Source organism: Pteropus vampyrus, unplaced genomic scaffold (genome assembly GCF_000151845.1).
Source record: "Pteropus vampyrus isolate Shadow unplaced genomic scaffold, Pvam_2.0 Scaffold41, whole genome shotgun sequence".
Taxonomy (NCBI): Eukaryota; Metazoa; Chordata; class Mammalia; order Chiroptera; family Pteropodidae; genus Pteropus; species Pteropus vampyrus.
Window position 1 is genome coordinate 10,877,663 of NW_011888822.1, and position 25,206 is coordinate 10,902,868.

Sequence of the window (25,206 nt, forward strand, 5' to 3'; positions counted from 1 at the left end):
TCCAATAACTTATACTTCTCGAAGCAGTTATTGCAAATAGCAAAAATTACATCTGTTTAACAATTTGAGAAATGAGGACATCTGGAAACATAGAGACAAGTAAGGGTAATAACTCCTTCTATTGAGGATACTAAAATAAAAACAATGTATTGAATTGTTTACTATGTGCCAGGCATTATGTCAGTTAGTTGTTTTCAACTTATTTTATTTCTTATTCCCAACATTTCTAAGGGAAGCAGAGAAAGGGTTTACGATACTGACTTAAAGTGGAAAAACTAAAAGACTGTGAGGTTCTGTGACTTGCCCAAGGTCACAAGTCTAGCAGTGGTTAACATGGAAAAGCAAAAATCAAAAACACTGTCTCTTGAGAACTTGACACTCACATTCTACCAAGGTCATTGATTAAACCAAATAACAGCCATGGTCCTGGCAAATGGATATGCGATCCCAGCGAGCCAAAAATGCATGAACGAATGTGGGTCCCTTTGCCTTCGGGATGAAGGGAAAGGCCCTTTCAGGGTTTCACACCTAACTTTATCTGCCTCTTCCCCCCACACAAAGACTTGTTTTTTTCAACCAGATCTTCCCAGTCCCAGGACTCTTGGAGCCATGGCCACATTTGTATTTCTGATCTTCATGTTCTCTGCCCACATTTATAAGGCAATCTTCTCCATTTAAATTCTGCCTTTCCTAGACAAATACTGCATGATCTCATATACATGGAATCTTTTTTAAAAAGCTGAACTCTTAGGAGCAGAGAGTAGCCTGATTGTTGCCAAGGGCTGGGGAGAAGGGAAACGGGGAGATGGGTAAAAGGCAGAGGTTCAGTCCTGTCAAATGAGTAAGTTTTGGAGATCTGATCTACAGCTGGTAACTCTACTTAGTAATACTGTATTATATGCTTGAAATTTTCCAAGAGGATACATCTTAAATCTTCTCACGACATACAAAAGGATAACTATGTAGTGGTGATGGATAAGTTATTTAGCTTGATTGTGGTGATCTTTTCACAATGCATACATATATAAAAACATCAAGTTGTATACCTTAAACATATACGATTTCTATATGTCAAAGAGATTGCAATAAAGTTGTTAAAAATTAAAAAGAAATTTTTTAATTAAAAAAATAAATTCTACCTTTCCCTAAAAATTCTGTTCACAATCCAATTCCTTTAAGTAGCAATGTTCTTAATGTCCCCCAACCCAAGGGACCAGTGCTGCTTCTGAATTACTGTAGCATCCTGGGTTCCTATGAGTTTGATGGCAAATGCCAAGCAGACGCACAGGAAGGAGTTCATCCATCTTCTCTTGGGATACTGATGGTGTCATCAGCATGCTTCTCATCTGTTCTTCAAGCCTGAACAGGGACAAATCCCCTGTTCTTTGGTTCACCTGAGCCAAGGTTAAGATTTTTCAAAAAGAGTTTTTCATAAATCAAACAATGGAGAGGCTGAGCTAAGAGAACATAGGTTTCTTCTTACAATTTAACTGAAGTACAGCTATAGTTCATGCACCTAAACACCCATGCCTATGCTATGCTTTCATTTAAGGTAGACCTATTCCTCTCTGTCCACTTGGCATGGCTTTCAGGTCCAGTAGGATGCCTGGCCCCTATTTTTAAACACCTATTGTAGATTCTTGCACTCAGCTATAATTGTAAGCTTTTTGTTGGGGCTGGAGGGTGTTAAATAACTGTATTCGTTTAAAAAAAGTACTTTCTCTGAAAGCCCCTCCCCTTTACTGAGATATACTTAACATATAACAGTGTAACAGTTTTAGGTGTACAGCATGATGATTACATACATACATACATACATACCTACATACATACATACATACAATTACCACAATAATTTTAGTTAAAACCCATCACCTCACATAGCTACATTTTTTTCTTCAGGACGAGAAAGAACTTTTAGGATCTATTCTCTTACCAATTTTCAAATATAAGATACAGTATTATTAATTTTAGTCACCATGTTATATATTACATCTCTAGAACTTAATTAATCTTACAACTGGCAGTTTGTAGCTTTTGACCACCTTCACCCATTTCCCCATCCCCTGCCTCTGGCGATGACCAGTCTGTTTCTGAGTTTGAGCATTTTAGATCCCACATATAAGTGAGCTCATACAGTATCTGTCTTTCTCTGTGTGACTTATTTCACTTAGCATAATGCCCTCAAGGTCGATCCATGTTGTCGCAAATGGCGGGATTTCATTTTTGTGTGTGAGTGGCTGAATAATATTCCATTATTTATATGGACCACCTCTTCTTTATTCAATTGTCTATCGATGAACACTTAGGTGGTTTCCACGTCTTGCCTATTGTAAATAACACTACAATGAACATGGGGGTGCAGATATCTTTTGGGGATAGTGATTCAATTTCCTTTGGCTAAACTCTCAGCAGTGACATTGCTGGATCATATAATAGTTCTATTTTTTATTTTTTGAGGAACCTTCATACTGTTGTCCATCGTAGCTGCTCCAATTTACATTCTCACCAACAGTGCATGAGGGTTCCCTTTTCTCTACATCTTTGCCAGCACTTGTTTTTTCTTGCTTTTTGATAACAGCTGTGCTAACAGGTGTGAGGTGATATCTCATAGTGGTTTTGATTTGCATTTCCAAACAACAGTATTCTAAAACTGTTCTGGTCCCTGGTCATTGGGGATGAGAAAGATACCAATAAAAGTTGAAAAATTTTGAGAATTTATTGTCAGACAACTACTAAATAGTATATACACATTATATTAACTAATTTTCACATTTCACATTTCTTTGAGGTATTAATATACTCAGTCAATACATATGGAAAATAGGAGCGGAGAAGTTAAAAAATAAGGATTCTGTGAGATGTGCAAGGAAAATCCTTAGCATAGCACCTGGTCATGATAATTACTTACTAAATGAAACAATTACTATAGTACATTGCCCCATACATAAGAAAATACATTTTGTGGAAAGCAAAGATTCCTGTTTGCCAGTGATCTCAAACTATTAGTGTGGTCTACACAGGGACACTGAGAGAATCATCGCAGCCTCTGTCAAACCCAAAGGAATCTTTGTTCAATGTACAAAAAGCAAACAGGAATGGAGGGGTTATTTTACTTACCTGTGTTCACATGGATGACTTGCAACTGTGAGTCCTGGCTTCTTCCCCTGGCAAAGGCACTTTCTGACCCTCACCAAACCCAAACCGACACCTTTCTTTGACTCAGAACAATACAGCAGAAACAGCTGCCTACAGGCCAAATAGTTAGCTAGGGGGAGATGATGATACTGATGATGACACCGCTGATGAAAAAGACCAAGACAGCTAACATTTACTGAATGCCAACCGCATACCTGCCTTGGTTCTAAATTATTTTATGTAAACAAAGTTTACATAATATGCCAAAGGTCACACAGTCTGGATTAGAAATCTCTTCACTTGTACTTCAGGACTGACTCAACCAAAAATGGCCACCAATCTGCAAATCCATGGATTTTCTAATTTTTCCATTCACATGAAATCAGAACTACTTGCTTAACATGACAGACCTTAAAAGAAAAATTTAGAAACCTTTAGAAGAATATATTTAATTTAATCCATGTCACAATCAAAGGTAACTTTATAGTGAACTTTTTGAAGATTTTATCCTTTATATAACTATAAATGCATATATATGTGTGTGTATACACACACACACACACACACATACACACATACATATATACACATACACACACACATACACACACATACATATATACATATACATACACAGATACAGACTACCATAAAAGAGAAACAGATTTAATTGCTCTGGCCAAGGAATTAGAAATATTTTCTTTAAAAGGATATTAAAAACAAAACTGTGTTCATCAGACAGTTGTGTTCACAGAGTGACAATGATCTTTGGAACTTCCAGTAACCACAGTTTAGCATAAGGTAGAACTTGAGTCTCCAGGCATGAAGAAATAAGATTCTTTGGGAATTTGGGGGAATTACTGACCTTGCGAGAATCACAGCAATTTTAAAGAAACAGAAGTTTGCTCTAAAAAATATTAACATATTTCTACAGAAGTTTAGCACCCACCAGTCATTCTGTATGGATTTGAAAACCCCAGCTCTAACACTTGCTAGCTGTGCGACCTTGGACAACTTACTTAACCACTCAGTGCTTCAGTTTCTTCATCTGTAAGAATGGGAGGAAATAAAAGTTCCTATATCATAATTAATTCTTGTAAAGTACATACACTAGGGTCTGACATCCATTAAGGGCTTCCGTAGTGATTTTAGAAAGTACTTTATAAATAATTACTGACTATGAAAGTAATAAGCTCATAGTAGAAGAAAAATGCATAAATGAACTAGAAAAATAAAAAAATGAAGTATATAATATTATCACCTACATATGAGACATTGCCAATATTTGGGAGCATGCTTAAGTAATTTTCTTAAGCAAAACTTGAATATTATTTATCGTTTTCTGAAAATTACTTTTAAAAATTAAAACATGTCGAATAGAGATTTTTCTAATCTAATTTCTACATTCAGGTTCCAATAAACAAACAGTATTGAGAGCCGAACACCCTAAACACTACCACCCTCCCTTAGAGAGTTCTGGAAAAGCTTTCGAAGAGACTTAAAACTGCTCATGGCACATGACTAATTTTTACACTGTGCTTTGTAACCATTGGAAGGAGGCCCAAGACACATCGAACTGAAGAATCACATAGTAACATCTAGGGTTAACAGAATGTTTCAATTCTTTTTATTCCAAAGCATGCAACTACAGAGCAACTTCTGACTTACTTTGCACAGCCAATACCCAGCATGTTTCTTTGCAAAGAACTTGATTCTTGTGGAAGTTAAATTGTCAACATCATAGAGTTAAAATGAAACAAAACAAAAATCAAAATTTACAGCCTGTGCTCTATCTTAAAAAAATAAAACTGACTCCGAAGAGATTAAAATTAAGCATGGTTACTCTTCACTGGCTCCTCCCTCCCACCGCCATCAATACCACGCACTAGCTATATTTTCCAGTCCAGTTTCTTCATGGTAAAACACTTTCTCATGAGACTGTCTGTGGTTGGGGCTGAATATGTCACAGGAAAAACACTTCTCATGGCATCCAGATAAAACCCCTTCCAGGTCTAGCCTGACCATTAAGTACAGACACACCCGGAAATTGTAAATTATTTTAACAGCAGGACATTTTCCCACCTCAAAAATGGGATAAGCTTTGCAGCCTACCTATCTATATCCCAAGGGTGTTCTGAGTATTAACAAGTTAGCATTAGTCAGGCACTTTGATTTCCACAGACAAAGGGCTCTGTGTAAGTACCAAGTATGATGATCCAACCTAACTGCCTTGTGGACAGTCACCTGAGATGACAACAGAAGAGACAGAAAGGCTATGCTTCCATTTTCCTCTCCAGAGCAAAGCCACATCCCAGTTACATATGTGCCAGGCGATACTGGTGGAGGCTGAGCTTTGAGCGTCTGCTGCATTGTTCCCTTATATAGTCAATGAGGAAGGGATCCCTCTGTGTGCATATTTCCAATTCACATTCCAAAACAGTATAGGCAACAAAACAGATTTTTAGCTGGGATTTGTAGAGCTTGATATGACTCGGCCAGGCACTGTGCTAGGATCATACCTATCATTTTTTTCTGGATGTATATAAATCAGGATGTGTAGAAAATCATGCTCTAGTTATTAAAAAATGTGGCCATCTGTGCACATATGTCAGTGCATGCCTATGTGTAAAGAATATACAGTCATGCAACTCTCATCTAAGAATTAAAACAAAAATAATAAAAATTTCACTTGCTTTTTAAAAATTCTACTTTTAATGTAGATTTGAGCCTTTTTCCTAGATCTCTAGAGGACTTAATTGAGAAAATTAACATCCTGAAGATCATCATATACACTACATAATATTAAAGACAGGAAGGTTTTCTTGAGGAATAAAGAAATTCACGTTGACTGCATTACAGCACCTGCTTGACACCTTTAAAAGAGAGGACCAAAAGTTGACCGCTAATAATATTATGCTGTGTACATACAGGAAAAATTCTGGTATATTTTCCTTTAACGAAGCTGATTATATATAGATCTAAAGTCAGAATATAGCCTTCAAGAAAATGGTAAGAGTTACTACTGATTTGTTCAATGATGTCACTGTAACACACACACACACACACACACACACACACACGCACACGCGCGCGCGCACACACACACGCCATAAAAGAGCTACTGAAGCAGGCATAACTAAGCAAAGCATCTAGAGAAGTCAAACTACTGAACAGCTAGCTAATCCTGGGAAATCCTGTATCATAAAACCATACAACACAACAGACCAATTCTCAGTTAAAAAAAAAAAAAAAAAGCCTGGAAATTTGAAAAAGGCAAAAGGGCTTCTGAGTCTTAAGGGTTAACTCACTTGCCTTTTAAAAAGTGGCACATATAGTTTCCTTTTATCATAAAACAATACATTTATTATTTTCAGTATATTTATTAAAGGACATGGCTTTCTGGGTGGAAAACAAAACAGAACTTGGTCACATGTTTATTTGCTTCGGCTACTCCCTTCCCCTTCTGATAAATAATCAAACATGTCATCCAGAAAAAACAAAACCAGTGAGCTGGGAAATTTGATGGTCATCAAATAGACTGAGATACCAAGAAAAGCGGCCCACTGTTCCCACACTGAATTTGCGGCCCCCACACCTACACTAACATCTGAGTAAATACCTTCAGTCACTCTTTCCATTTTCCCTGCAATTACTCCTACTGTTACACAAATTGTCCTGAAGGCAGTTATAAACACAATTTTTTTCTTACAAAGTAGAACAACTTCTGAACATTAAAAAAGCCAGCAGAGGAATACGTACGCACATCTATTTAATTTATTTATTTAAATGTTTCTTCCATCAGAGGTTTGGACAACTACAGAGCACATTTCTTTCTCTATACTAATAGATGCTGTTTTAGACACTGAAATTTAAGGATATTTAGTCTGAGGACTCACGACCAAGGCTCACTGTAATAACAAATCCCTTAAGATCAAAAGAGCTAATTTTCCATTTCCGGTCTATTCCCTGGCCGGTATACAGTTTTTAAAAAATTAGCACCTGGCTTACCAATTATACTGAAGTTGGGGGTCAGGGCTGGGGGAATGGGTGTGGAGGGACGGGAGGGAGGCAAGAAGGACAACAACATCAGACAGGAAAAGGTAGAACTCTTTTAAAAAAATGTCAAACCACATGTTAAAAAACTCATTTTAACAGAAACGACCAAGAGAACAATCACATCACTCTTCGCCACAGAGCGAAGCAGCAGCCCAGGTCCGAGGGCTTTCCCTGCCATCCTAATTATCCACAATGAGAATTCTGAAAAGAGCCTTCCAACATCAAAGTTAACAACCATCGCAGAAAGTGAGGCGGGCTTTCTCTTTCCTTTTGCAGCCCACCCTGTTTAAACAATAGTAATATGAATGAGATAATGACCGTGCTTGTTTCAGCAGTCTGACTTTTATTGGCATGAAATTGGTACAAATATTATCAAGACCGATTCATAAATGATGACGGTGTCATGATGCAAACATCAGGGGACAATTCTGCAGAGGCAGAATTACAAAGGCACCGTCCCTGCACTCTTAACACTACTTATAACAGGAAGAAAAAGAAGGCAGCACAAAACAGTGTCACAAATAAGCAGAAAGAGGTTTCAATCTACATGCGAGCCTATAAAACTACTGACGACACACAAGGCTGCTTACTTAGCCGATAATATCGGAAGACACATTTGAAAGCAAGAGTGAATTAACAAGGAGTCAGAAGAAACCGGCCCTCCCAAATCTCTAAAGAGAAAACCGCCTTTGATGGAGAGAGGAGGGAGGGGAGAAAACAGCAGTAAACAAGTTGGATCATTTTATTCTGCCCCTCAGAGAATGTCTGCGCAGGAGCAGAGCCCTAGTTTAAAAGTTGAACGCAGCGAAAACGGTCCTTTTTTCTCTGGACACTTACAGAGAAAATGAAGAGTTTGACGGAGTGAGCGCGCACCTCCTGCCTTTGGATTTCCGTCTTCTTGCTGTAGAAGGGTTCTGGCTGTTTCTGTGAAGCGGGGGTTGCCGAGTGGTAAAAAAGATGTTTGAATAAACAGGAAGTGCTGTGCGCAGGCAGCACACTCGAGGAGAAAACACTCTGGAACAGTGCCCTTTGTAGGCAACCTCAGGGACGCTTGCCTCCACAGTAGCTGGCTGGGCTCTCGCTAAACGACAAAGAAACCACAAGAATTCCTCAAGTAATTCTTCACTTTCAAAGTTGAAAGATCAGTTGGAGCTTGCAGGTAATTTTCAAAGTTGCAACCAGCACTTAAAGAAATCTACTAACGCTATACGTATCTAAATCACTCCAGGTTTGCAAGAAGCAACACAGCATCACAAGTGTGCCCTGGCTAGACCAAGCCCTAGCCAAAACAGCTCATTCACATAGACGAATAGACACTGACAGGGTTTTGGGAAACCTGCTCTTGAGATATTTTTGTGGTAACATTTACATAGGCAGGATGCTTGGGGGAAAAAAAAAAAAGGGAAAAAAATAAAATTCACATTCTGCAGACTTTAGAGGATTTTGTCACATATATTTGTAAAGAACACATTCCAGGGATATGTCCTTGATCTTGCGTCTGCTGCTTTTCCTTTACATTTTCCTTCTCTGCAATCAACCAAACTAACTACCTGTTTATCTGGATGCCTTGCTTGCCTACTCAAACACTCCTTAACCCGCCCCAAACTAATTATCAAAGTCCTGTCTTCCGTCACCTGAGTAACTTGACAGATACTGTAAAGAAAAGTAAACTGCTGACGGCAGAGCAAGTCAGCTTGAAAAATAGGATGAAGAATTGAACAGCCATATTCAATAAAAAAGGAAAGACGGGAGGGGTGGAGGGAGAAAAAAATTCCTTCTGAAAATGTACTGCCGTTGTGGCAGTACTCCTCTGCCACGGAGGCAACTGATTTGTTATTTAACATGCAGTGCTGGACTGTCTGTCATCCAGGTGCTAATACTTGGCTAAAATAACTCATTGGGAACTGTCAGTGGGATGTTTACATGGGCCCCAATCTTTTCTTCATAGAAGGAAATTTTTTTACTGGAATTCATCTTCTTTTGATCTCACATTCAAAGCAACGGCAGCTTGATAGACATTCAAGTCTGAAAGCAAATCCAGACGCTGCAGATAAACCGCCAGAATATGACAGGCAGAAGCATCTAAAGCTTATAAAAATGAAGAGAACAGCATGTCGCCTGAGTATTACAATAGCAGAAATCAAGAGACATATTAGGTGGAACTGATCAGCCACAAAAACAGTTCAAAAGGCAGATCACAGAAACAGAGGACTGGGCTAGGAGGAAAAAAATGGAAAAGATCTGGTTTACTGCCTCACCTCCCTTCTGAGCCCCACAGCGCTTCCATGCCTGCTGCCTCTTCACTTGCACGAGGGGTGGAGTACCCAATTCAAATGTTCCTGTCTAACTCAGCTGGTCCACTTATAAATGCTGCACATGATTTCTTAGCAATCCATTTCCACGGGGCAGGGGGAGACAGGCAGACCCTTACCTTGTTCAGTGTCCAGCATGCTACATTTTATCAGCATTCCCTGCATCTGTCATATAGTTTCAACAGGCACAGAGCCTGGGCGCCATGCGAGTGGGCGGTCGGAAAAACCATCTCTCAACAGAAGAGCTCTAAGTAGTTCGAGATGGGGCTAGACTAGAGCTCAAAGCAGCCCAGTTCCCTAAAATGGCTAGCTACCGAATGAATATAAATGCTCCAGCATCAGTCACACATAGATGTGTGCAGTCCTACAGATATAGAAATGATCAACACCTAGTAGCTCTGAAGCCGACTAGGGCAAGAACTTTCTTAGAGGCCCAACAGCTATTTCTTTGAAAAATAAGCCTCTTATTTTAATTAAAGTCAGTACATATAATGAAAAGGTAATTCTCCCAACATTTTTATTTTATTTTTTTTACTTAAGAGTCATTTGTTAACAAACCCTGAATGTGAACAGGCAGCATCAGGTTAAAGGGCAACAGAATTCCACATTAGAATTTAGCCTGCGGTTACTGCTGATTGTGAAAGCCCTCTGGGACTACACAGCCAGATCTTCTTTTGTAGCACCTTTGATTTTAAAAATTAAACTCCTTTTTTTTTTTTTTTTCATAAGAAGCCAAGAGTAAAATGTGGATTTAAAAATGTATCCAATTTAAAAAGCTGTAATCAGTTTAGGGTTTTTGCTTCATGCAAACAAGATCCCTGGGTAACTTAGTTACAAATGTAAAAAACAAACAAAACAAAAACCCTATTCGATTCTAAGACTTTAAAAAAAGTTACCGTCTATCATGATCGTACAGATATCTGATGTGCTAAAGCTGATTATTTATCTTCGAACTGTAATTAGTAATTCTGTGTGTTAAAGTGGCCACTATACTCTAACCTTAAAAAAAGTTGATTTTAATACACCAAAAATCTTCCAACTAAATATTCCATGATGCTATATTTGTTACATTTGCCCCAAAACAGGGGGGTTTACCATGTAAAAGCGAAATGCAAATTCCCTTATACATTATAAAATATATTCTTCTTCCACAAGGAATGCTGTTACTACCAGTTATGCAAGAGGCAGCAGCAACACCTCCCTTCTTCATGGCCATTACAGATCTTTTTTAAAAAATTGTGCCATGTATAAAGATTTTTATTAGTATAATTAAATGACTGTTGGGTTTTGATATAAACAACTTCTGATACGTCATTTAAAAACCTCATAATAATATCTTTAAAGAGCTACCATTTTTAAAAGAGAAATTGTCTGCTCAGGGCCATGGAATAATAGCCACGCTCTAGGCCGTTTCCTCTCTCTCCCTTTCAGACTTCTCCTGGACTTGAATGTCACCATAGACCTTGAATCCTTGAATGTGAAATGGCTTCACGCTAATTGCTCTAATTGCTTGAAGATGTGCAGGCAGGTGAAACCTGATCCCCGTGGCCATTGTAGACCAAGAACAACACTGGAATGTTTACACAGTAGTTTGATTTTAATAGACAGAAGGGCTGAGTTTAAGACAGCAAAAACACAGCTAATAGGTGACCCCTTAATGTAGTCCTCTTAAAAAAAAAAAAAAAAGACACAACAAATACAATTTCATGTTCTAAAAGGCAGTGTCCTAAATGCCAAGGTTATTTGCTTGACTCTTGGAGTTGAGCACACGTTACGCTGCACCTGACATTTACACCCGAAACTTTACCCCGAATACATTTTATTTTTACCTTAAAACAAAAAGCACTTTATATGTCAGTCACCTTACAAACAGATTATGACTGTATGGTATTTCCAAGTAAAGTGCACTCATTTAAATTTTAAATTGAATATTTTTCACTCCCTGTCCCTTAAAGGAGAAGTCTGTATCTCCTTGTTTATTCCTTTGCTTCTTCTGCCTGCACCCCTCCCTCCATTTATGGAATTCCTGACCCTTGTACATTCCCTGACTGCACATAAAGTTGAGCCCAAACCCTCTCGTGTTGGTGCTTTAGACAAATGTTCATCCTTTCAGGCCCTTTTTTCTTTGTTACTGTGTGGGACTGTGGTCTGCTTCTCATCTAGAGGGGCTAAGGCAGCCAGGGGAGTGGCTGACATAGTTACTCAATGACAGTGGCCATTCTCCCTGGATATTTTAATGAATTGAGATGGATACAGAGGTTTGACAATGGCTCCCCAGAGCCCTCTCTTAACAAAGCACAAATGTTACCAATGTTGGACAGGAAATATACTATAGCAAGACCAAGATAAAAATGCCACAGCACCCACAAGGTGTCTTTAACAAAAGGAAACCCACAAAATATAGGAGTAGGCTTAGACAGGTGTTGAGACACACACACACACACACACACACACACCAGACATACATATATAAAGCATCTGAATGTATACTATTTTATATATAGTCAAGGAAACGCTGAAACGAAATAAGAATTAAACATTTACCACAAAAGGAAAAAATACCACACAACAATGAAATTATTTTAAGGTTATGCTGGACAATTAAAAGCAACAGATACATGTTGTAAATGAGACCAGAGAAGCAGGTAACATGCCATACAGCCAGCTCATTGTCAAATGCCTCCTCTGCTAAGAAATGCTCCATATGAACTTCTGATGGTGAAATACCAAATGCAGAAAAAAAGGGGCAACATGTTCTTTTTAAGCTATGAAACATATTTAGTTATATAACCTAATAAATATAGGCGCTTCCGTTGTCTGGACTCTTTGTCTCCAAACACTGAAAGACAAAGTAATGGAACAAAGATAACTGCATAGAAGATCTTTTCGAATCACAGCCACCTCACACTCGTTTATAGACACTCATACCTTGTTCTTAAAGTTACGATCCCCTATTAAGAAGTAACTCCCCACTCTGAAAAAGGAGGGGAGGGACTAGTATCTATTTATCCATTTAAAGATTAAGTATAAACTAGTTTAAGCCAATGAGAGAAAAAGTAAACAGGCCCCTACCCTAACCGCACCCCCCCCCCAAAAAAAGTTCCCCTTTGAAAGCTGTATGCAGTGAGTGCCTGGTACGAGGGCTGCCCTGTTCGTTGTAGGGGTCAGCAAAGCTATGCTAAACTGACAGGTTCAGTTTACAGCAGGCCAGAACTTTGTTTGGATATACTGGCCTTGCTCACCGCCAGCTTAACAACAGATGGCTAGAAAACTTTCATTATGCTGCATAGGACTGAACTGCAAACAATCCAGAAAACTGTGAAAAGTTTAACTCCCTCTAAACCAATATGCCAAACAAGGGCTTGCCCAGAGCCAGTGAGCCAGCCCAGGGCCAAGGGAACTGTGGAAGTGATGGTTAAAACAAAAGAGCACTTGCTAACTGCCCAAGTCCACAAAAAGCGCCATTCCAGACACAGGAACAGCAGTGACCCACTCAAGTCTTGATTTTAACTGTTCAAAGCCCAGACCATATAAGGAATTGTAACCACTGTGCCTTTTTCCTTATTTCCCAAATGTACTGCCGGACTTCCCTTTCCTAGGAAGAAAGAAAATCTTCCTCCAGCCAATACCCAAGCTCCCTTCCTGTCTTCCCTCCCTCTGGAAATTGGGAGGACAAGACCACAGTCTCGCTCTAACACCTAGATTTAAATGACTTATCCAAATCTGTATATAATTTAAATATTTATTAAATCAATTCAATCACATGAACCCTAATATCTCCTAATGCTCTGAGACAGGATATAAATGTACCTTCAAAGGTTTAATTCAATTGGCAATCTGAGAGGTCTTATCACTAGAAATGTGTTATTTTCATATTATTCAAGAAATGAACAAATGTGTTTTCCACAAATGTATTTTAGAAACTACCCTTTCCTGTTATTGAAAGAAAATTGTGTTTATTACTCCTTTAGCATAGTGTAAACTCATAAACGTCAACAGAGAGTACAAGGAAAACTGTCAACTAAATATTGTTTCCTTCATGAGCTGTTCTTCCAAGTCAATTATGCCTTTCAACTTCTGGGGCATTGTATGATAAACTGGCAGTAAAAATCATTCACATTAATATACCATGGTGCCTTGCCTGCAAAAGGTAATTAAAGAAGTAAATGACTCATAAGAATAGACATATTAGCTGCAAAATGAAAGGCAACTGAGCTGCCACATAAAAATATGTACCATTAAGATACTGCATTTTCATATTCCTGTAATCAGCTTCAGTAGACTAATGCTTATTTAATCCAGTTCTATGCTAAGTCCATCAACAACTGTTTTTTGCTGTTTTCTCCTTGACTGAACATTATGAGAGCAGGTTTGGAATAAATACTGCAATGAGATTTTTGCATACTCAATTGAAGAACAGGTTTTTACATTTTAAAATCTATTTTTCTTTCTCCAAGAAATACAAAATAAAAACCAGCAAGATTACTGGTGGGGGGGGAAATATATATATATATATATATATATATATATATATATATATATATATATATATATATATATATATATAGCTAGACATGTATCTTTAAGTGGCAGATCATCTCGTGGAAATAATATTTGTTTCCATATTCACAGTTTCTGACCCATCCCACTATCAGCCCAGGGGAAAGGGTATCATGCCTCTGCTTGCCAGATATCTGCTACACCTTTATGAAGCACCCCGTTTGTTAATAATGTCTTCCATTAGCATTAGTGGGATAAAGGCAAGTTATCCTTTGGCAGGGTTGGAAAGAGAAAGCAAGAAACAATGAGTTGGCAGGTAGGGAGCAGTTTGCCTTTCAAACTTGCCTAGTGGCCCCTCAGTTCTTTTCTTTCCAGAGGGTTAGCCACCTGACTGGATAGAATCTTCTCAAAGAGAAGCAAACTGACCTTCAAATTAACTGCTCTACTTTCCATTCTCTGCCTTTCAAACTACCATTTTGCTTTCTTCTTCCTATTCTTTATTTCAGCATTTCCTTGCCAGTCCAGCCAAGCCACGAGAAAACAGCATCCATGTGGTCTGAGATTTTTCACTCAAGGGGTTTGTGTCCTTGCTTCTGGAACCTCGAGCTCAACCAGTGAGATGAGTCCACCATTTGCACTATTATATTTCAGAGAACGTTCAGATGCATGAAGTTTTCTGGAGGTTGGAGAAATGCCTGTTCTTGTGAAAATTAGGGCTCTTTGTTGATGACTGATACAGGCCTACGGCTTTGCTGATTCAGTTTGGGAGTTTTAGCTTTCAAACTTCTTGCAAATCCTCTGATGTTCAATGCCAGCAGTGAAAATCGGCCTATGAAACATTAGGATGTGTTTTCTATCATGTCTGCCAGTAATTCACTCATTTCCAACATCTAATGACTCTAGATGGGGTTTGCTAACTTATCAAAAATGCAAGAAAGAATTCAGATCTGTTTTGTTGTTGTTGTTGTTTCTAAAATCACAGTCTTTCAACAAAAGCAAAGTTCTAGATGTCTATATAAGTGGAACCTTCTCCCCTTACCTCCTCTTCTGAGTACAGAAATCTCTTTGGCTTTAAAAATGATGAGCAGCCAGCTGGGCCCTCAAGGACAGCAGAGGGTGTGGACTACGAGGACCCTTTGTTGTTTATTTATCTTTTAACAGTTCTCAGAACTGCTGAGAGCCTCCCAGATTTAGGCTCGATCTTTCCTTGAAATGTATTATTGCCTCAACATTTGAACAGACACAACTTGGAACCACAATGAAGCTCTAGTCCTTATTCTAATTAAGGAACAAAGGTTCCTGTGTGCACAGAATGGTGACGCTGTCTGGAGAACACACATGGAAAGAGAAGTGCATACTTCTAATTGCTTCAAAATGAGATTTTTAATATTTAGGAACATAATGGGATCGAGAAATAAGAGTATTTCCAACAGCCTTTACAAATAAGGCTTTACAAAATATTGTTAGCGGTTAATAGTACATCATTATCAAAAATGGAAAGGTATGAATACCATGTATGTAACCTTTGTATTCATGCGAATTAACCTATATGTATAATACAATGATACATGAATTAGTTTTAAAAATACATTAAAAAAAAAATGAAAGGCCCTCCTCTGAAAAGAAAGGCGAGAAGGCAGCTCCTCTGAGCCCGATATTCCTCAGACCTTAGCAGATTAGGATTCAAACGTGTAATTAAGAAAGATAACCCCAGTTTTTATAGTAATTAGGGGCTGTGGGAAATAGGATACTATCTCTCAAAAGCGTTATAAATATACCACACTTCTAAATAACCTGCAATGCTTGGAAAGTATACTCACTACCAAGGGCAAAGCTGCTATGCAGTGAGGGAACAAGTAAATGACAGACTGGCGTTCAAGTCCATTAGCTGCTATGTGATAGGAGCACATTCACTAGCACGCGACCTGTGAAAAATCTTAGATCTCTTTAAATCTTTGAATTGGATTACTGCATTAATTCTTAAGAACTGCAATCCTTCAACCAAGTCAAATTACCCTCATTAACAGTGGAAAAACTGCCTCTGCAATAAGTTTTTAAAAAAGATATTTATTACCTATAATCACTTTCACATACTTCGCCTAGAAATATGATGAAGCTGATGCCAACAACTTTGAAAACAGCAGTATCCTGATTTCGCGTATTAATTTGGGTTAAAGTAAAAATAAAAATGAAATCAGTTGCATGGTGTTTAAATATTTTTTTTTTCGCATGTATAGGGCATTTCCTTTTGTTAAATACAACCCTCTGATAAGAAGCAAACAGTCCCAATCCACAGGAGAGGAAACTGGGGCATTCACAGAAATACTGCACAAATTGTCCAAGCTCTCCCAGCTAATCAGGGGCAGAGCAGAGTCTACTTACTGACCCTCTGTTCTGGGTTCACACTGCAGGAGTTAAATCAGAAGCACAGAACTCCGATGCTACTGTAATGCAATGCACGGGCTTCTCTATATCACACTCATTGAATTAAAAGGCAGGCAAAATAAATGAAAAGACAGAAATACAGCTTCGAGTGCAGAAATGACTCCCATAATAAATACAACAAAAGCAGCTTCGATTCTTCCAACACCACATTTGCTGTTATTGTTTAACCTGCCTTGAGAATTCATCCAATATGTCCTTTTTACAGTGATGCAAGAAAAAGAAATGTAAATTGATCTACTCTGCCCTTGTTGCTCCCTAAAATGCTCTCATCGGATATGTGATAATAGCTTGACAAATTCTGAACAACTTTTGGTACTTTATGGGAAATGAGTGCCTCAAAGCTCTATGACTCTCTGTTCCCTGGCTCCAGGGATGTTACTGCTTTGCCTCTACTACTTCCCAGCACAAGCCAGGGCAGGAGAGTCCTCACCACAGAGAAGACGAGTAACTGGGGGAGCGGCTGGGCAGAGGCAAGCAAACCTGTGTTTATTGAAACAGACACTTTTATATCATGTATTAAGGAATGGGGAAAGGTGGCAGGTAGAAGTTGCTTTCTAGAACTTGATAGTAACCAAATACTTCTAAAGAGCTATAATAAAATGCTAACTGGAGTTCATTATAAAAACCCAGAGGGACTACAAGACTCTGAAGTGCCTTCTGAATCATCAGAGGGAAAAAAAAAAAAACATTGTTCTCAGGATAGTTGTATGTGAAATGCATTTATTTCAATCTCTAAGTTTGAAACTAGGTAGTCTTATTTAGTATACGATGAGAAAAATCAATTAAGTAGAATATTATCTTCAAAGATCCTATAAACTACCGTAACCTTTTCTTTCTATAATTTCCAAAAATCAGTTGTTGTTAAGACGAGCATTTCAATTCCACGTGGTCAGATCTGCAATCATGGTATAGTATAATAATAATGAAAATAGCATTTATCAATCTGTGTTATCAGGCATTTGCATTCATTGCCCTTCTACCCTTCTGATAACCTTTCAAGGTGGGAATTATCATACCTATTTTACAGAGGAGGAAAACAAGGCTCAGGGAGGTTGACTAACTTGCCCAAGGTCAAACAGCTTCTAAGTGGGTCTTTGATAGGTTGGGTGTGAAGGTGAAGCTTAGGGAAAATCCAGAGACAGGAATTGTTTAAAGAAGGACTAAGACGAAAGAGGCATCTGTCTTGGACCATTAAAAATTTGCAGGAAACCGTGATCCAAACATCAGATGGTTTGTGACTTGGGGACTCATCACCCACCTCCTATCCAGTGGCACTGAATGTTTCGAAGGAAAATATAGAAATTGTTCCTCTTTGGTTCTACCATTTGTAGAGTCTTTTTTCTCTCTTTTTCAAAAGCTGCCTGAATGTCAACTGGGTGTTTGCAAATAATAAATGCTTTAGTGATAGACCTCATGATTAACCTGGTTTACTACTCTAGCAAACTTTCAAAACAAATGTTAATCTTTTTTAAAAGTACCGGGGCCATACTTTCTATTGCATGTCAATTGAATACATGATTTTTGATGCCTACTCTGTACCAAGCAGTCTAGGCACTGGGCCTATGAAGGCACTTCTTCCTAAGGCTTACAGTCTAATGAGAAATAGATAAGACACTGGCAACCCACAAATCCATAAATAGTTAGAGAGTCACTACGAAGAAAGCCTTCATAAAAGAACAATTTCACGTGCTTTTCATTTTTAGCCTACTCTAGATAAGGTCATCAAAGAATTTGTCCATGAAGAGGTGATATTTAAGATGAGATCCAAAAGTAGAGAAGGAATCAAACCACCAAGGAGCAGAGAAAGTTCAAGGAGATGGACCACAGAGGCTGAAAAGAAATCTTAGGTTTGAAACATGCTAAAAGAAAATATGAACTTAATGAATAGCTGGTGATACATCATCACATTGTTCAATATCATGTTTACCTCATTCTTTTTCAATTCCTTTAAAGACGTATGAAAATTGTAAGTATGTTTTTAATCAAATGGCCTAATAAATACAAAATGCACTGTGTTGGCAAAAACTCTAAAAAAAAAAAATTATGTAATTACTACTGAAAAATAAATATCTTACAGTTGGCCCTTGTTTCTCTCTGTATTTACCTTTTTAACACTGTAATGCATAGGGGCAGGCAGAATTCTAAGATGATCTCCCACATTCCTATTCCTTGTCCCAGATATCACTCCAACACTAATCAAGGTGTTGATGTAAGGACTTTACAGCTGTACTTAAGGTCCAAATAAGCTGACCTTAGGATAGGGAGATAATCTGAACGGGCCTGGAAGAATCAAGTGGAGGTTATATTTTGGAGTTTATACTGGAGTTTATAGATCAGAGATGCAGAAGTCAGAGATTCAAAGAAAGATTTGATGTGCCAATACTGCCATCAAGGTGGAGGAGGCCATGTGGCAATAAATATGGGCAGCCTCTAGAAGCTGAAGCAAGGAAAGAAGGACCTCAGTCTTACAACCACAACTGAATTCTACCAACAATCTGAATGAGTACAGAAGAATTCAGCCGAGGTAACCCTTTCGACACTCCGATCTTTCTGATACTCTGAGCAGAAAACCCAGCAGTTCTGTGCCTGGACTTCTGACCCATAGAACTGTGAGCTAATAAATGGATGTTTTAAGCTGTTAAATTTGTGGCAATTTGTCATGGAGCAATAGAAAGCTGATACATGTAGAAAGAGATGAAATCATGTTGCCTGCATCTAAAGTTTATGGAAGAATTTCTTTTAATGAATAAAAATTTAAATGAAGGGGAGGAGCAGAGGAAAGGAAGAGGGCAAGGGAAGGGAAAGACTGAGCTAGCTGCGCTCTAGTCCCACATGGACCAGTGTGGTAGACCGGGGCAGGCGATTCACTTTACATTCCTCGCCCATAAAGAGAAGGTAACAATAACAAGCAGTGGTGATGGGTATCTTAAACGAAAACATAGGTGAAAACATTTTAAAAATTGTAAAACACAATCCAAGTTCATTTTTATTTTTTGTGCTTCTTCCTGAGCCATTTTGATTTTTGATTTTTAGCTTCCTTTTCCAATTATTCCAATTATCTATCTTAATACTGATCAAAACACAAATATGGAATCATCTTTGGCTAGAGAAGAGGCAGCAAATCCCAAACCATTCTGGAGCTTTTTGGCAGTTCACGCAAAGAATGTGGAGACACCTGTCTCGGGAGAAATGAAAAGAGGTCAGCTTGTGGCCCTGGTGAGGAAAACCATGTCTCCTAGCTTCCCTATACCATTTGTTCCACAGTTTGGAAGGTGGAGCCACGTGGCCTGGGTTCAAATTCAAACTCCACTCTTGACTTTGATTTTGCCACCCTGCTGTAGTTTTCTCAAGTGTAAAGTGGAAATAATGATAGCACTATCTCCTAGGGTTGCTGTGAGAAGTAAGTGAATTCCATATATAAAGTGCTTCTTAAGACAGAGTCTGGCCTTTAGTAAGCACCATTTAATGCTGCTGCTGCCGCCGCCACCACCACCACCATCATCATCGTCGTCATCATCATCGCTATGGACTCTGGAATAAGAGCTCAATTTTTTTCAATTTTTTTTTTTTTTAGAAAGTCTGTTCTTTGCCCCCCCTCCCCCCACCCCGCCCCCCAACCCAAGGGAATCTGGAAGAATTTGGAAGATGGGGCTCAATAAACATGTACAAATATATGTATAATAAGAATTTTGCCACTTATGCCTTTTCATGGTACACTATAAAACCCACCTAATCTCTGAAGAAAAAGCAAGAAAATCCCTCCACAGTCATGATTTTGCCACATAATTTTACATTTGCCCAAAGGAAAGAAGACTATAAAGGTCTTTAAAACCATGATTTATTGCTTTTTAACAAGTAGTTTGAGGGAAGCCAGAATAGAGGATTCCCCTGCTGGAAGATCAAGGGGAGGTAAGGAATTTCAGCATGGGGCTCAGGGACAGGAGCAGCCAGGAAAAGGCGGCAAAGTAAAACAAAATGAAAGCTGACTCCAAGTCCAGTGCGTAGATTCCCTTTTGATCCTCACTGGTTTACTTACTGAACTCCTTGTGGACTATCTATCAAGGCTGGAAAGCGAGCAGTGAAATCAGCTCTCCCTGTACTTATGACTGAACAGGCAAGGCGGACCAATAAACAGGTACTTGGAACAGCGCAGTGAGCACCATGACAGGGGCTTACAAGAGTCCAGGTTTGGGTGTGCAGAGGCAGCTAATCTAGAGCAGGTTCTAGTGTACCCACACCTAAGCAGTGAAGGATGCCCATCAGTTAGCCAGGTGAGGTGGATGCACAGAGAAGTGGACGGGAGAGGCTCTGGGCAGAGAGATGAATGTGCCCATAGGCAGGAATATAAAAGTGACCATGGAATGTTTGGGACCTGATGGGAGGGGCCAGAATGCTGAGAAGAATCTGAAAGAATCACAAGAGATAGCTGGGCCTTGACGATCATGTGCAAAAGTTAGGACTTAAGATTTTTGTTTTGTAAAAAATTTACCAAATGGACTCTTTGGGTGTGGGGAGCATATAGTACTATGAATTTTAACGCATGTATAAATTCAGAGAATCACCACCATGATCAAGACACAGAACAGATCCATCATCCCCCGAACTTATGTTATTATCGCTTCCCAGTCATACCTTCCCCCCATTCCTAACCACTGACTTAGTTTCTGTTACTATTGTTTTGTCTTTTTGAGGATGTCATATACATGGAATCATGTTATTACTCAACATATCTCTGAGATATTCTAAGCTGTGGGGTATATTAATAGCTTGTCTCTTATTATTGCTGAATATTATTGTACTGTATGATTCTGCATACCATAGTTTATCCATTCACCCACTGAAGGATATTTAAGTTTTTCCCCATCATGGGGCTACTATACATAAAACTTCTATGAACATTCATCTGTAGCCTTTTCTTTAAGCATACGTCATCTTTTCCTTAGGATAAATACCCAGAGTGAGAGCTGGGTCACATGATAACTGTATATTTCACTTTTAAAGAAACTGAACAATTATTTTTGAGAGTAACTACGCCATTTTGCCTTCCCATCAGCAATACATGGAAATTCACTTGTTCCACATCCTTGTCAGCACGTAGCATTGCTAGTATTTTTAAATTCTAGCCATTTTCATAGGTATGTAATGGTACCTTGTGGTTTTTAGATTTTTTTCTCAACATGGTTATAGTTTATATTTCCCTAAACTTTTTATGCTTTTCGTATATCTTTTTCTTTTTTGTTTTTCCCGGTGAAATTTCTGTTCAGGTCTTTTGTCCATTTGTAAATTTAAAAAATTTTTTATTGTCGAGTTTGAGGGTTCTTCATATATTCTATATGCAAGTCCATGGTTGGAGAAGTGATTTTAAAGTATTTTCTCCTTGTCAGTACCTTGTCTTTAACCAGAGATTATATCTGCAACTTAGAAAGTTCTTTTATACTATGTTAGGATTTTGGGAGGGGGCAACTTACTAAAAAAATGAAAAGGGTGGCCTCGAAAACACGGACGTGCCCCATGTGTTCAGCACGCAGTAACAGAACGGGGGGGGGGGGTGTTCTCATGGCATGGGAGGAGCTTGTGCGATCCAGTCCATGCAGGGCGATGCTTTTAATGCTGTGACTAATGATGCCATGTAAAGGTGATGTCTTCCCGTTCTCTGTTTTTAGTGCCGCTGAACCATCCCAGGTAATAAATCAAAGAAGTCAGGGTGGCTATTTGTATGGAGAGATAAGGGAAATTAATTTCAATGCCCAAACATGGACCTCCTTATATTAAAAAATGACTTAGCAATACTAGTCCTTTTCATGAGAATGTCTCGGAAAACCAACACTTAGAAAACACACACACCAGGCCGATTCACTCTCTGTATTTTCAAGGAAAACACTGTTGTCTCCTGAGATTGGGAAGTCAAGGGGAAGAATCATTTATAAAATGAAGAGGAGAAAAAATACTGATTGAGCAAAATGTGTTCATGGACCTTCGAGAAAGGAGGATTATATTAATAAACTGCATGTAGTCACATTCTTTCAATCCTTAAAAAAAAAAACAACTTACTAAGCTTTGCAAACTATTCTAATTGTCCCATTTTCACCGAAACTCAGACAGTTTTAGTTTAAAATGTATAAAAATACAAATACTCGGACTGTGAACAAGGGCATATCTAACAATAGTGAGATTTCTAGGCAGAAACGTGGTTGGAACACAGAGTTAATACTTTGGCTGAAATACTAAGGGGGAGACAAAATACAAAAAAAGCCCGGAGACTTCTCTGAGCTCCCTAGGGACCATGCCACCCCCTCTTTCCCACACCCAACGTTGTGCTGGGAACAATGTAAAGCCATCCATCACTACTGAGCACTGCTCTGCTTGCTGGTGCCAAGAGAGCAAGGTTGCCACCTGTCCAGGTTTCCTTTGAACGGTGCCCCACACAAAGTCCCTCTCTGCTCCAGGTTCAAACTAGCATTTAAGCTGGTGCCTAGACTGTTTGGCATTTCAGCAGCAGCAGCAGTAACACTCTAGCTCTAACTTAGAGCTCTGAGTCTTATTTGAACCTTGGATCTACTGACCAAATGCTGGGTCTGCTCCAAGCGGGCATATCTTTCCTACTTCTCTCTCTTGTTTCCTTTCTTGCCCCTAAAATCTCTTCTTTGCATAGCTGCCAGAAGAATCTTTTGAAAATGCACATCCTATCATGCCATTGCAAAGGCTTCCCACTGCACTCAGCAGGAGCATTTTCTAGTCTTATTCATCTCTGTATTCCATAGGGGCTAAATAAATGTGTTGGTTAAACAAACGAATGAATAAATGCTGTGCTAAGGTAGGTTTTTTTTTTTTTTTTGAGATCCTAGCCTTATCTGCATTTAAAAAACTATTTTAAAAAGGAAAAATAGAAATGTTCTTTTCATTTCCGAGGTAGGAATGCATTTCTGGGGTATAATAATGAAAAGCTTAGTAATTATGGAAAAATAACTGATAAATAAAACAATATTAAAACTGAATTTGGCAGAAATAGTACAGCAAATTCAAAAGGCCACTGAAAACACTAAGTAAATATCTGCATATTATTATCCTAGAAAAAAGGTCTAATTTTTATGGTACATAAGAATCTTCTTGTAAATCAATAGGGAAATAAATAAATCCAATAGAAAATTAGGGAACCAGAATGATAGAAAACACAAATGTCTCCTAAATATTAAAACAAAAGCTGCTAATCTCACTCTTAAGGAAAACTTGTATTTATTTCACTTATTTGTTTTATTTTTTCCTCCATTTATTTCTAAACCACATGTCCATGGATAAGCATAAAACCTTAAGCTCCAGAAAAAAACTGAAGTATATACTCAGGCAAAATAATTTAGATGCATTATCTTCCTTCATTTGACATATGTTAATTGCTTAAGCAATCTCAGTTTCCTCATCTATTAAATGGGAATAGTCATAGCACTGACCTCATTTAGGTCAGTTTGGTGAGATTATACATAAAATGTCAGATATAATTTAATCTAAGTTATCTTTATTATTATGTGAGGCACCAAACTACAACAAACAGGAACTCTACTGCCAGTCTAGCAGGAAGGCAGGGATGGGTAAAGGCCTGCAAGTGAAAGAAGGGGGTAGGTATATCGATGGTACAGGGAGTGAGGAAGATAAATTGCTGAGAGAGTTCAAAAGGGAGGCAGTATCATTTCCAGTTAAAGCAGTTAGAGATTTCTCGGAGGAAATGGTGTTTAAACCACACCTTGAAGGGTAGAGACAATTTGGAAGTGCCTCGGACAATCTGCTTACACAGTTTGGCAATAATACTTAACCAACATTTCTTGGGCCAGGTTCTGTGTCAGACACTGAAGACAACGGTGACAGAGAATAGAGACGGCCTCTGTTCAGAGTTGAATAGGAAAGAGAGTTTAAATGTGTTTGAAAAGAACAGCAATAATAAACCAAAAATTCAGGAGGAGAGTTACCCAGCTGCACAGGCTATGGGAAGAAACTCAAGTTATGAGTAATGGGCCAATTCTTGGACTGATTGATGTAAGAGGATGTTCATGAACGCTTATTCTATTATGCTTTATACCTTAATAAGTATGTTGTACACTAAATTTAACAGGTTCTAGGTTTTTTGTTGTTTTGTTTTCATTTTAACTTCTCCAAAATCGGAATGTCTCTTAAAAGAGATGGGATAATAACTACGGATTAGTTGACTTGGCAGTCATTTTTACTTTATTACTGGCATACAAAATAATGGTCTAAATGATTCGATGAAGCATAGTATATTCTTCTTCATATATCAAGTATTACATTTTTAAAAGATAATAAAATATGTTTCTAAACACTACTGTATGGCCTTTTATCAGTTGGATAAGCTGAGTATTATTTTGTGTGCTATTTAAAAATAGAAAAGACAGACATGGAAGTTCATACTCTCAGGTACAGGGGGTAAATTCGCAGATGAATTAGGCTTCCATCTAATTCAGTTCATGCTGGAAAATCAAAAAACATTACTGGGACTCTAATATGGTGTGTGTGCACGTGTTAAGAAAACCTTTAATTTGATCACTGTATTTTAAAAATTCTTCTAATCACATTATCTAATTTAATGTTTAAAGAGACATGAAAACAATTTATACATTAGAAATATTTCAAGAAATGGACAATTAAGTATTACCTAACACGTCTGCTCTATTGGCTCAAGTATCTCTATTCCACATAAATATAACCTGCAGAGTGGCAATAATTTCAGATCTATAGTTTTTCTAGAATT

The 25,206-nt window shown here is 38.3% G+C and overlaps 1 protein-coding gene across 5 annotated transcripts in view; it reads right to left on the reverse strand.

The window, feature by feature from the left end:
* Positions 1 to 25,206, reverse strand: part of FOXP1 (forkhead box P1) — a 220,418-nt gene that overhangs the window by 152,380 nt on the left and 42,832 nt on the right. The window contains exon 1 of one of the 5 annotated variants that reach the window (XM_023529706.1): positions 8,032 to 8,144. The exons of 3 other annotated variants lie outside the window; for them this stretch is intronic. The gene's annotated coding sequence lies outside the window, so the exon portion shown is untranslated. Of the gene's footprint in view, positions 1 to 8,031; positions 8,145 to 25,206 lie in introns of those variants that run through there. One more of the 5 variants, XM_011358497.2, reaches the window with a different exon arrangement.